Genomic DNA, 13,951 nt, shown 5'->3' with positions numbered 1-13,951 from the left:
TGGCTGAATAAGTTGACGACATACTCACTCAAACTGTCAAAACTAACCCAAAATTTTACACAACGTTTGATACGGACACGAATGATCTGTTTGGCGTGTTAACACACTGGTTTGTAGTAACCGAGTATTGGTGCTAAACCGTGTTATTGGAGGCTGGCATGCTAATTGGCTATGGCGTCATAGGATTCGGTGCCCTGGACGGTTTTCATGGAAGAATACTATACCAAGTTAGCTAGCTGAATAAACTAAGTTAGAGTCTATTCCAAGAAAATATTGAACCGCTGTAGTTTACAACAATTATAATCTCTAAAGTGGAAGTTGGGAGAGCTATATTTGAGTGTTTCAGTGAAAAGTAAGTGAGGGAGGCCCCGCTCTCTCGCTTTCACAGATGTTTAGTTCATTTCATTCCGATCTCCTTTACATTATTGTAGCCTCTTTCTGTAGCCTGTCAACTATGTGTCTGTCTATCCCTGTTCTCTCCTCTCTGCACAGGCCATACACCGCGTGGCTGCTGCCACTCTAATCTGGTGGTCCCTGCGCGCACGACCCACGTGGAGTTCCAGGTCTCCGGCAGCCTCTGGAACTGCCGTTCTGCGGCCAACAAGGCAGAGTTCATCTCAACCTATGCTACCCTCCAGTCCCTCGACTTCTTGGCGCTGACGGAAACATGGATTACCACAGAAAACACTGCTACTCCTACTGCTCTTTCCTTGTCTGACCATGTGTTCTCGCATACCCCGAGAGCATCTGGTCAGCGCGGCGGTGGCACAGGAATCCTCATCTCTCCCAAGTGGACATTCTCTCTTTTTCCCCTGACCCATCTGTCTATCTCCTCATTTGAATTCCATGCTGTCACAGTCACTAGCCCATTCAAGCTTAACATCCTTGTCATTTATCGCCCTCCAGGTTCCCTTGGAGAGTTCATCAATGAGCTTGACGCCTTGATAAGTTCCTTTCCTGAGGATGGCTCACCCTCACAGTTATGGGTGACTTTAACCTCCCTACATCTGCCTTTGACTCATTTCTCTCTGCCTCCTTCTTTCCACTCCTTTCCTCATTTGACCTCACCCTCTCACCGCCCCCCCCCCCCCCTACTCACAAGGCAGGCAATACGCTTGACCTCATTTTTACTAGATGCTGTTCTTCTACTTATCTCACTGCAACTCCCCTCCAAGTCTCCGACCACTACTTTGTATCCTTTTCTCTCTCGCTCTCCTCCAACACTACTCACTCTGCCCCTACTCCGATGGTAATGTGCTGTCGCGACCTTCACTCTCTCTCTCCCGCTACTCTCTCCTCTTCCATCCTATCATCTCTTCCCTCTGCTAAATCCTTCTCCCTCCGATCTCCTGATTCTGCCTCCTCAACCCTCCTCTCCTCCCTTTCTGCATATTTTGACTCTCTATGTCCCCTATCCTCCCGGCCGGCTCGGTCCTCCACTCCTGCTCCGTGGCTTGACGACTCATTGCGAGCTCACAGAAGAGGGCTCCGGGCAGCCGAGCGGAAATGGAGGAAAACTAGACTCCCTGCGGACCTGTCATCTTTTCACTCCCTCCTCTCTACATTCTCTTCCTCTGTTTCCGCTGCTAAAGCCATTTTATACCACTCAAAATTTCAAGCCTCTGCCTCTAACCCTAGGAAGCTCTTTGCCACCTTCTCCTCCCTGCTGAATCCCCCTCCTCCTCCCCCTCCCTCATCCCCCTCTGTGGATGACTTCGTCAACCATTTTGAAAAGAAGGTTGACGACATCCGATCCTCAATTATTAAGTCAAATGACACAGCTGGTCCTGCTCACACTGCCCTACCCTATGCTTTGACTTCTTTCTCCCCTCTCTCTCCAGATGAAATCTTGCGACTTGTGACGGCCGGCCGCCCAACAACCTGCCCGCTTGACCCTATCCCCTCCTCTCTTCTCCAGACCATTTCTGGAGACCTTCTCCCTTACCTCACCTCACTCATCAACTCATCCTTGACCGCTGGCCATGTCCCTTCCGTCTTCAAGAGAGCGAGAGTTGCACCCCTCCTCAAAAAACCTACACTCGGTCAACAACTACAGACCAGTATCCCTTCTTTCTTTTCTCTCCAAAACTATTGAGCCTGTCTCTAGCCAACTCTCCTGCTATCTCTCTCAGAATGACCGTCTTGATCCAAACCAGTCAGGTTTCAAGACTGGTAATTCAACTGAGACTGCTCTTCTCTATGTCACGGAGGCTCTCTGCACTGCTAAAGCTAACTCTCTCTCCTCTGCTCTTAACCTTCTAGAGCTATCCGCTGCCTTTGATACTGTGAACCATCAGATCCTCCTCTCCACCCTCTCCGAGTTGGGCATCTCCGGCGCTGCTCACTCTTGGATTGCGTCCTACCTGACAGGTCGTTCCTATCAGGTGGCGTGGCGAGAATCTGTCTCCACACCACGTGCTCTCACCACTGGTGTCCCCCAGGGCTCAGTTGTAGGCCCTCACCTATTCTCTCTATACACCAAGTCACTTGGCTCTGTCATATCCTCACATGGTCTCTCCTATCATTGCTACGCAGACGACACACAATTAATTTTCTCCTTTCCCCACTCCTCCCAGAGTGCAAAGAACCTTGGCGTGACCCTGGACAACACCCTGTCGTTCTCCGCTAACATCAAAGCGGTGACCCGATCCTGCAGGTTCATGCTCTACAACATTCGCAGAGTACGACCCTTCCTTACACAGAAAGCGGCACAGGTCCTAATCCAGGCACTTGTCATCTCCCGTCTGGATTACTGCAACTCGCTGTTGGCTAGGCTACCTGCCTGTGCCATTAAACCCCTTCAACTTATCCAGAACGCTGCAGTCCGTCTGGTGTTCAACCTTCCCAAGTTCTCTCATGTCACCCAGCTCCTCCGCACACTCCACTGGCTTCCAGTTGAGGCTCACATCTATTACAAGACCATGGTGCTTGCCTATGGAGCTGTGAGGGGAACGGCTCCTCCTTACCTTCAGGCTCTGATCAGACCCTACACCCAAACGAGGGCACTACGTTCATCCACCTCTGGCCTGCTAGCTCCCCTACCTCTATGGAAGCACAGTTCCCGCTCAGCCCAGTCAAAGCTATTCGCTGCTCTGGCACCCCAATGGTGGAACAAGCTCCCCCATGACGCCAGGAGAGCGGAGTCACTGACCACCTTCCGGAGACACTTGAAACCCTACCTCTTTAAGGAATACCTGGAATAGTATAAAGTAATCCTTCTTCCCCCACCCCCCATAAAAAAAAGGTGGTTGTCCCACTGGCTATCATAAGTTGAATGCACTAATTTGTAAGTCGCTCTGGATAAGATGTACATGTAAATGTAATTGCCTCACTAGCGCATCCCAGGAGGGAGGGAGGGAGTGAGGGAGGGGGAAGAGAGAGATTGGAGGGAGGCAGAGAGAGATTGGAGGGAGGCTGAGAGAGATTGGAGGGGGGCAGAGAAAGATTGGAGGGGGGCAGAGATAGATTGGAGGGGGGCAGAGAGAGATTGGAGAGGGGCAGAGAGAGATTGGAGGGGGGCAGAGAGAGATTGGAGGGGGCAGAGAGAGAGAGAGAGAGAGAGAGAGAGAGAGAGAGAGAGAGAGAGAGAGAGAGAGCAAAAGAAAGAAAGAAAGAAAGAAAGAAAGAAAGAAAGAAAGAAAGAAAGAAAGAAAGAAAGAAAGAAAGAAAGAAAGAAAGAAAGAAAGAAAGCAGCTAGTGAAAGAGAGAGAAAAGAGAAGAGAGTACAGTAGGAGCAGAAGGGGGGTGGCGACCAAATTAGATCCTCCAGGGGTTGCCGTGGTGACTGATGTTGCCATGGTCACTAATGTAATCAAATTATTACTATGGGAATCCAGACGCATCACATATGTTATACACCTCATATACAGTGGAATATACTGTGTGTACAGTACCAGTCAAAGGTTTGGACACACCTACTCATTCAAGGGTTTTTCTTTATTTTCACTATTTTCTACATTGTAGAATAATAGTGAAGACATCAAAACTATGAAATAACACATATGGAATCATGTAGTAACCAAAAAAGTGTTAAACAAATCAAAATATATTTTATATTTGTAGCCACCCTTTGCCTTGATGACAGCTTTGCACACTCTTGGCATTCTCTCAACCAGCTTCATGAGGTAGTCACCTGGAATGCATTTCAATTAACAGGTGTGCCTTGATAAAAGTCAATTTGTGGGACTATCATTTGTTTTTCAACAGGACAATGACCCAACACACCTCCAGGCTGTGTAAGGGCTATTTGACCAATAAGGAGAGTGACGGAGTGCTGCATCAGATGACCTGGCCTCCACAATCACCCGACCTCAACCCAATTGAGATGGTTTGGGATGAGTTGGCCCGCAGAGTGAAGGAAAAGCAGCCAACAAGTGTTCAGCATATGTTGGAACTCCTTCAAGACTGTTGGAAAAGCATTCCTCATGAAGCTGGTTGAGAGAATGCCAAGATTGTGCAAAGCTGTCATCAAGGGAAAGGGTGGCTACTTTGAAGAATCTCAAATATAAAATGTTTTGATTTGTTTAACACTTTTTTGGTTACTACATGATTTCATATGCGTTATTTCATAGTTTTGATGTCTTCACTATTATTCTACAATGTAGAAAATAGTAGAAATAAAGAAAAACCCTTGAATGAGTAGGTCTGTCCAAACTTTTGACTGGTACTGCCAAAACCAAAGGAAAGACCATAAATCCAAGCCATTTATAGAAGCAACAGCCGTTGAATCCCGACCAAAATCATAACCTTTTATGAATGCATCCATTGCCTCACTAGCTCATCCCAATTATCATTTTCTGACGACAGCCAGGCCTCAATCCATCACAGACTGGAAGTCGCTTTCCTCTCAAAAGTCGTCTTTCGCAGAGTTTCCATCCAACCACCTAGTACGAGTAGCAGTATGCCACGAGTGTCAGCCAAACGTTCCGATCACACATCAATCTTGCTGGCCTTGGCGTGCACTGAGGCCCCCAAGCGGGCCCCCGAGCACTGGGGTCGGTTGGTGTCCAGCCTCAACACAAGCAGACTGTGTGGCGGGGGCCGGGGCCCCTCTCTGCATTAGGGCCCAAAGGAAATGGCTTCACTCAGCACTTGGCCTCAACAGGAACGCTTTACACCGTGTGGGGTGATCAAAGTATGGCCCTAGTTGGGGACCTAATAAAAATAAAGAATAGAAATAAAGAAATACTAACTTAAACCCAGTCAGTCTGGTGGAGGGAGGGAGGGAGGGAGGGAGGGAGGGAGGGAGGGAGGGAGGGAGAGAGAGAGAGGGAAGAGAGAGATTGGAGGGAGGCAGAGAGAGATTGGAGGGGGGCAGAGAGAGATTGGAGGGAGGCTGAGAGAGATTGGAGGGGGGCAGAGAGCGATTGGAGGGGGGCAGAGAGCGATTGGAGGGGGGCAGAGAGAGATTGGAGGGGGCAGAGAGAGATTGGAGGGGGGCAGAGAGAGATTGGAGGGAGGCAGAGAGAGATTGGAGGGAGGCAAAGAGAGAAAAGGAGAGACAGAAATAGAAGGGGAGAAACGTGTGAGAGAGAGAGTCAGTGAGAGAGAGACAAAGAAAGCGAGAGAGAGAGAGAGAGAGAGAGAGAGAGAGAGAGAGAGAGAGAGAGAGAGAGAGAGAGAGAGAGAGAGAGAGAGAGAGAGAGAAAGAGAGAGAGAGAGAGAGAGAGAAAGAAAGAAAGAAAGAAAGAAAGAAAGAAAGAAAGAAAGAAAGAAAGAAAGAAAGAAAGAAAGAAAGAAAGAAAGAAAGAAAGAAAGAAAGAAAGAAAGCAGCTAGTGAAAGAGAGAGAAAAGAGAAGAGAGTACAGTAGGAGCGGAAGGGGGGTGGCGACCAAATTAGATCCTCCAGGGGTTGCCGTGGTGACTGGCAGCGGAGGGTTGGGGGATGAGGAGGAATGCAGCATGTGGCCTTGTGGTGGGAGCAACGGGACACCGAGAAAACAAAGGGTGACCCGAGGGACACTGTGTGCTTAAACATCCTGACTGGAGTTCAAGGTTGTGTCTGTAGTGGCAGACTGGGGGTGACGTGGGGAATTCAATTCCATCTCCTTTTGAAAGGTAATCTCCATGAGATACATTAGGATTGTATTTAAGTTGTTTAGCAGACACTCTTATCCAGAGCTATTTACAGTAGTGAGTGCAAACATTTTCTTACTTGTCCTCCGTGGGAATCAAACCCAGAACCCTAGCATTGCAAGCACTGTTTTGTTGTTTTTACTTTTAGATAAATGTGCCTTGAAAAGACGATTGCATGGCCTACAAATTAAACAACAACTTACTCTTTTGGTCAAGATAGTTACACCAATTTACAACATGGGTTAAACATATGCCCCCCAAAACAAAGAAACAAACACACAAACACACAATTTACATTTGAAAGACAATGATTATAATCAGTCACTTAATGGGAGACAGAATAAGGGTTCTATTCAATCCGTATCGTGGAAGTTCAGCGTTAGAGCGTGATTTAAATGTAAAGGCAATGTTACCATGTTAGCGGGAACTGCGTTCACGGTTAATGCTGATATGTCGGCTCAATTGGAAATTACCTTTACATTTCTATCGCACAATCTGTAACGCTTCAGCGATACAGACTGAATAGATCCCTAAAACACTGTGGTCACTAATCATAGGAAGTGACACCACCTGATCATCAACCCACTGGGCACAGACGTCAGTTCAACGTCTAGTTTTGATGTACATTTGGTTGAGTTGTCAACTAACGTGAATTCAACATGAAATCAACAAAACATTTCACCCTGGCATTGGATTTGGGTTAAAAGTTTGGGGAAAAAAGACGAAACTCCCGTACGTTGATGACTTCTTGCAAATCCAATCAGTTTTCCACGTTGTTTCAACGTCATCACATATAATTTTGGGGTTGAAAGGACATGGAAACAACATTGATTCAACCAGTTTTTGCCCAGTGGGAAGTCACACCATGAGCATAAACTGAGAAACAAATATGAAGCTTATCAACAGAGATTCTGATCTCTCACAACCCACCCTAAGATAGACAGCAAGGGGGAGGGGGGTAGTAGGAATACATTCACAGCCTCAACACACACACACACACACACACCAACATCAACATCAATACTGACACATCAGAAGAAGTTAGCGTGAGTTCCCATAGAGATTACAGTTCAACTTTATTTTGACAGGAAGTATTTTATTTTAGCACTACCACACACTTTAATTGTACAGAATAAGAACTTCTCTGTACATTTAGCCAGTCAAAGATACAACATTTTTTTTTTATTTAACCTTAATTTAACCAGGTAAGCCAGTTGAGAACAAGTTCTCATTTACAACTGCGACCTGGCCAACATAAAGCAAAGCAGTGCGATAAAAACAACAACACAGAGTTACACATGGGGTAAAAAATCATAAAGTCAAAAAAAATACAACAGAAAACATACGCAGACCTACCAGAGGAAAGAGTCATAGTGGTATACTTCACAAAGATGGTTGGTGGTCACCAGTTCTGCTTCTCCAATCAGGGAATACTGTTCTTCATGTTCTTCATATACTGTAGGTGTTTCTTCTCACCTGTCTTTCTTAAAGAGAGTGGGGGACTCGGAGGAGCTATCTGCGGGATTACAGGGTGAAGATGTCACCATGGCCTGGTGGATGTATGGAGAAAAATACATTGATTGACACTGAGACATTTATTACAGAAGTGGATCCCAGTTTGAGGAGAGATGTGAGATGAACACCAACAATTTCAGTTTGACAGTAAGGAACCTGACCCTGCAAGATTCAGGGGAATTTACAGTCTGTATTAACAAGGTGGACGAAGATCTCCCTTCCTCTAATATCATTAAAAAAAAAAAAACATTGTAAAGTGGTTATCCCACTGGCTATAAGGTGAATGCACCTATTTGTAAGTCGCTCTGGATAAGAGCGTCTGCTAAATGACGTAAATGTAAAAATGTAATGTAATTATGCTACAGGTCCACAAAGTTATAGCCAATATGTAGATTCAGACAGAAATGTCTTGGCAACCAGCAAACCATTCCTGTTCATGGTGGCCGGTGTGCAACACTTTAGATTTCACCAACCTCAACTACATCTGAATGATAGGGAATGAGACGTACAGCGGCTCCCAAGTAAACCTGTCTCTCCCAATTGATGTACACTGCCTCCATCCCAGTCAGTGAGAAATCTACCTCTGACAAAGTGGAGAGGATCTGCAGAGACCCAGCTTTAGTTACAAAGTCCCCATCTCACGTCTGCCGTGCTGCTTGGTGTGCTACTGGTTTTGTTCATGCCGGCGGCCATCATACTGGGGATGAAATGCTACAGGGGCCTCATCTTCAGAAGACATAGGTGGACTGTAAGCTTTATTTTGGGATGATTTTGAAGATCTATGCAAATGTTTTGCTTTTGGACCAAATAACATTTCAGCTTTTGGGAGTTTATATGCTGTTGTACATTATATTATGTAAAGCAAAGTTTAATTTCTAAATGTGTTCAGTTAAGATTATATCATTTCTGTTTTCTACAGGGCTAAGTCCAACCGTACGACTTGTTCATATCATATCTGGGGGGGGGGGGGCAAAGTTTGTGTGCTCCCTCACCTTGCGGGGGCTGTGGGGGTGTGTGCTATGCCAGTACCCCTAACCATTACCTTAACCCCAAACCCTAAACCCTAACCCTAACCCCTAGCCTAGCTAACGTTAGCCACCTAGCTAACCTAGCTAACATTAGCCACAACAAGAAAATCATGTACTGGACACGAATGCGTTATGAAGAAAATCGTGTGTTGGACACGAAAAATCGTGTACAGGATACAAATGTGCTATGAAGAAAATCGTGTGGTGGACACAAATATCTTTACTTTTCCATGTGCCTGTCATGAATTTCGAATAAGTAATTTGTGTCTATTTCACGATAATCTGTGATAGTGTGTTGAGCCTAGATTACGTACACTCTCCGCAACTTCTGTTACCTCCCTCCCAAAAATCCTAACATTGCACTGATGTGAGCTTTTATTTTGCATTTTGTGTACAGAAAATACATGAAGATGCTATGTGAATTTCTCTGTTAATTTTCCCGAATTGTCCATTTAAACCATAGTTTTTTATTCATGAATTGACAGAAATGCATTCCCTGAATTGACTAAATTGACTAAATTGAAATGGAACTGACCCCAGTCCTGTAACACAGCAGTGTATCATGTCTGCAGAACGCTTAACATTTCTTCTCCGTGTTAAAATGTGGTGAATTGTAGAGCATGACCTCCTATCCTGGCTTTACCCTCGTCTCACAAACCCAATGCCCCAAAAAAGGGGGAGAAAAAACCCCTCAACAACAACCATATAAATATTAATCCCTTCTTAAATATACATTTTGGCAGTGACATTTGCATTCTGTTTTGATCATATTTGTCTGACACTCCTTTTTTGTTTCGGAGCATCTTGCCTCATGTCACTAGGCCTGTGAAAAATGTATGCTGGGTTTGGTTCAGAGTCTCCACACTACAGCCGTGGAACATCTTTCTTTCTTTCTTTCTTTCTTTCTTTCTTTCTTTCTTTCTTTCTTTCTTTCTTTCTTTCTTTCTTTCTTTCTTTCTTTCTTTCTTTCTTTCTTTCTTTCTTTCTTTCTTTCTTTTGCTCTCTCTCTCTCTCTCTCTCTCTCTCTCTCTCTCTCTCCCTCTCTCCCACCCCCCCTCTTCTGTCATTACGTGATGCTCTAGAATACTAAATAAAGCCTTGTCACCAGAATGTGGTCATAATTCGATAGAATGATCAATGTATCATCACCAATCTAGTAGACATCGGTAAATTTTGCTCTTTCATTTCTGCTTCTCTCACAGAGCAACCGGGGAGATTTTGTTGACCGTTTTTCAATTCATCTTGGTTGCATATTTTATCTGGTTGAAAGTGAGATACTGTCAGCTTTTATGTCACTGAGAAAAATTGCAAGTTTAGGCTAGACAACACGGTCCGTAAGCGCGCATTCGCATTTTCTCAAGATGAAAGAAAGAAATCATATTTTGCCACTCCTGTTCCCGAGACAAAATAAACATTTGGTCTATCATTTTACACCGAAGAACACTGAATTCTGCAGGAGCTAACATTATAATAGGCTACATGTGAGGCCTACAGTCCGTGTCCAGACTTCAGTTACTATTCCATCTGAACTTCAAAGGTGTGAAACTGAGCCTGGCAGACCGCGAAAAACAACATTAAACGGGATAAGATGTTTACATGCCACAGTATCCCATCTAAGATCAGCATATCCCAGGCATCTTATTTGGGTTTCTCAAAACTGAGATAGGAGCTTATTCTGGTTATTGTAAACGGGATATGATGTTTATATGCGTCAACTCAAAAACAGAATACTTGAGTATACCGATTAATAATTGTCACGGTTTCGGCCAAGGCTGCTCCTCCTCCTTGCTCGGGCAGGCTTCGGCGGTCGTCGTCCCCGGAGTACTAGCTGCCACCGTTGTATGTTTCGATGTTCGTTTGGTTTTGTCTAGTTGTTGTACACCTGTTCCCTGTTAGTGTGATTATGTACCCTTTATATGTTCCATTAGTTTGTCATGTGTTGTGTGTAATTGTTTTCACCTGTCGTTTGGTGCAGTGCTGTTTGCCAGTCGCTCATTTTGTACCGTCGCACTGTTGTTTTGTGCGCAGTCGGTTTTGGAGTGTTTTACGCACTGTGGCGTATTGTTCGCCTCCGGGTTGGTTAGACCCGTTTTGTTATTTTGGTTTATGCAAGTAAAGTCTGGTTTGACTTAGCTCCTGTGTCCTGCATTTGATTCACACCACATCCGCATCAGAGTTCGCGACAGAATTACACACCTTGAGATGGAATCAGCAGGAGCAACAGCAGCACCTGAGTCGCTGGAGGAGCACGTCCGCGGCCAGGATGACCAGATCCGACAACTGGGGACCGCTCTGCAGGACGTCATCAACACTCTGCACCGATGGGAGTCCAGAGGGGTACCCACACCCCCACCTACCTTACCACCACCATCGGTCGGTCCGCCCGTCCCAGGCCCGGAACCCAGTGGGATTCGGCTCTCGCTCCCGAGGGCGTATGACGGCACAGCTGCCGGGTGTCAGGGGTTCCTCCTGCAGGTGGAGCTCTACCTGGCCACTGTACACCGGTGCCCTCGGGACACGAGAGCGTTTCCGCCCTCATCTCCTGTCTCACGGGCAAGGCGTTGGAATGGGCCAACGCCGAGTGGAGGAGGATAGACGCCACCACCATCTCCTACGCGGAGTTCTCCCGTCGCTTCAAGGCCGTGTTCGACCATCCACCTGAGGGCAAAGCGGCGGGGGAGCGTCTATACTACCTCCGACAGGGGAGGAGGAGCGCACAGGCGTTCGCACTGGAGTTCCGGACTCTAGCGGCAGATGCAGGGTGGAATGAACGGGCCCTCATCGATCATTTTCGATGTAGCCTACGGGAGGACGTTCAGCGTGAGTTGGCCTGCAGGGACACCAATTTCACCTTCGACCAGTTGGTCGACATGTCCATCCATCTGGACACCCTGCTGGCCACCCGTGGACGTCCCGAGAGGGGTCCGTCCATTCCATCCTCCAGCACCTCCGAGCCGAGCCCTATGGAGCTCGGGGGTGCTGGCGCTGTCCCCTGCACCAATTGCGGCCGTGGAGGGCACACTGCGGCCAGGTGCTGGGGAGGGTCTCCAGGAGGAGGGGACAACAGGCCACGCACTGGGGAGCATTCCCAGGTGAGTAGACGCCCCACTTACCCAGAGCTCTCTGTTGTGCACTTTTGTATACCTGTTAGTTTTCCACAGGTTGCACCTCATTCCCAGCATAAGGCGCTAGTAGATTCAGGCGCAGCTGGGGATATTGTTGATCGGAAGTTTTGTTTAGATTTAGGGATTCCCCTCCTGCCTGTTGACGATCCTTTTCCCGTTCATGCTTTAGATAGCCGCCCGTTGGGGTCGGGGTTGATTAGGGAAGTCACAGCACCACTTAGGATGTGTACGCAGGGGGGTCATGAGGAGACTATTCAGCTATATCTGATCGACTCCCCTGCGTACCCGGTGGTGCTGGGAATTCCCTGGTTAAGTACCCATAATCCTGCCATTTCGTGGCAACAGAGAGCTCTCAAGGAGTGGTCTGCTCAGTGTGAGGGGCGATGTCTGGGTGTTTCCGTGGGGGCGACCTCGGTGGAAAGTCCAAACCAAGTGCCCGCATTGCACATTCCACCTGAATATGGGGATTTGGCACTTGTTTTCAGTAAAGCGAGGGCGACGCAGCTGCCTCCTCACAGACAGGGGGATTGTGCGATAGACCTCCAGGCAGGAGCAGCGCTCCCACGGAGCCACGTGTATCCCTTGTCTCAAGAGGAGAGAAAGGCTATGGAGACTTACATAGCCGAATCCTTGAGACAGGGATACATACGGCCCTCCACTTCCCCTGCGTCCTCGAGCTTCTTTTTTGTGAAGAAAAAAGATGGAGGGTTGCGCCCGTGCATTGATTACCGTGGTATCAATCAGATTACTGTGAAGTACAGTTATCCACTCCCTCTGATTGCGACCATGACGGAGTCATTGCACGGAGCGCGGTTTTTCACAAAACTGGATCTCAGGAGCGCGTATAACTTGGTGCGCATTAGGGAGGGCGACGAATGGAAAACAGCATTTAGTACAACTTCGGGTCATTACGAGTATCTCGTCATGCCATACGGGTTGATGAATGCTCCGTCAGTCTTCCAATCCTTCGTGGATGAGATCTTCCGGGATATGCAGGGGCAAGGGGTGGTCGTGTACATTGATGACATTCTAGTGTACTCTTCTACCCGAACCGAGCATGTAGCCCTGGTGCTTCGTGTATTGAGGAGGCTGTTGGAGCACGACCTGTATGTCAAGGCAGAGAAATTTCTGTTTTTTCAGGAGTCGGTCTCCTTTTTGGGTTATCGGTTGTCCGCGTTAGGGGTGAAGATGGAGGTGGACCGTGTGTCAGCCGTGCGTAATTGGCAAACCCCAACCACTGTTAAAGAGGTGCAGCAGTTCTTGGGCTTTGCGAATTACTACCAGAGGTTTATCCGGGGTTTTGGACAGGTGGCAGCTCCCATAACGTCCCTTCTGAAGGGTGGTCCGGTGCGCCTGCAGTGGTCAGCTGAGGCGGACAGGGCTTTTGGGAAACTGAAGGACCTGTTTACTTCGGCTCCGGTGCTGGCGCATCCGGATCCCGCCTTACCCTTTCAGGTTGAGGTGGACGCGTCTGAGGCCGGTATAGGGGCCGTTCTCTCTCAACGGTCCGGCACGCCACCTAAACTCCGCCCCTGTGCTTTCTACTCTAAAAAGCTCAGCCCGGCGGAGCGAAATTATGACGTCGGGGACAGGGAGCTGTTAGCTGTGGTACAGGCCCTTAAGGTGTGGAGGCATTGGCTTGAGGGGGCTCAACACCCTTTCCTCATTTTGACTGACCATCGGAACCTGGAGTACATCCGGGCAGCTAGGAGACTGAACCCTTGCCAGGCTCGGTGGAACATGTTTCTAGCCAGGTTCGTATTTAAGATCACGTACATCCCTGGGTCCCAGAACAGTAAGGCAGACGCTCTGTCCCGGCGGTATGACACAGAGGAGAGGTCCGTTGAGCCTACTCCCATACTACCGGCGTCTTGTCTAGTGGCACCGGTTGTGTGGGAGGTCGATGCTGAAATCGAGCGGGCTTTGCGTGCCGACCCTAGCCCTCCACAGTGTCCTGTGGGTCGGACGTACGTTCCGCTCAAGGTTCGGGATCGACTCATTTACTGGGCTCACACGTCACCCTCCTCTGGACATCCGGGTATTGGCCGGACAGTGCACTGTCTTAGCACTAAGTACTGGTGGCCAACGTTAGCCAGGGATGTGAGTGTTTATGTCTCCTCCTGCTCGGTGTGCACCCAGTGTAAGGCGCCCAGACACTTGCCCAGGGGTAAGTTACAACCCCTGCCCGTTCCACAACGACCCTGGTCC

The sequence above is a fragment of the Coregonus lavaretus genome, assembly GCF_964263955.1.
Source record: "Coregonus lavaretus genome assembly, chromosome: 11".
NCBI lineage: Eukaryota > Metazoa > Chordata > Actinopteri > Salmoniformes > Salmonidae > Coregonus > Coregonus lavaretus.
This window is presented reverse-complemented; position numbering follows the sequence as displayed.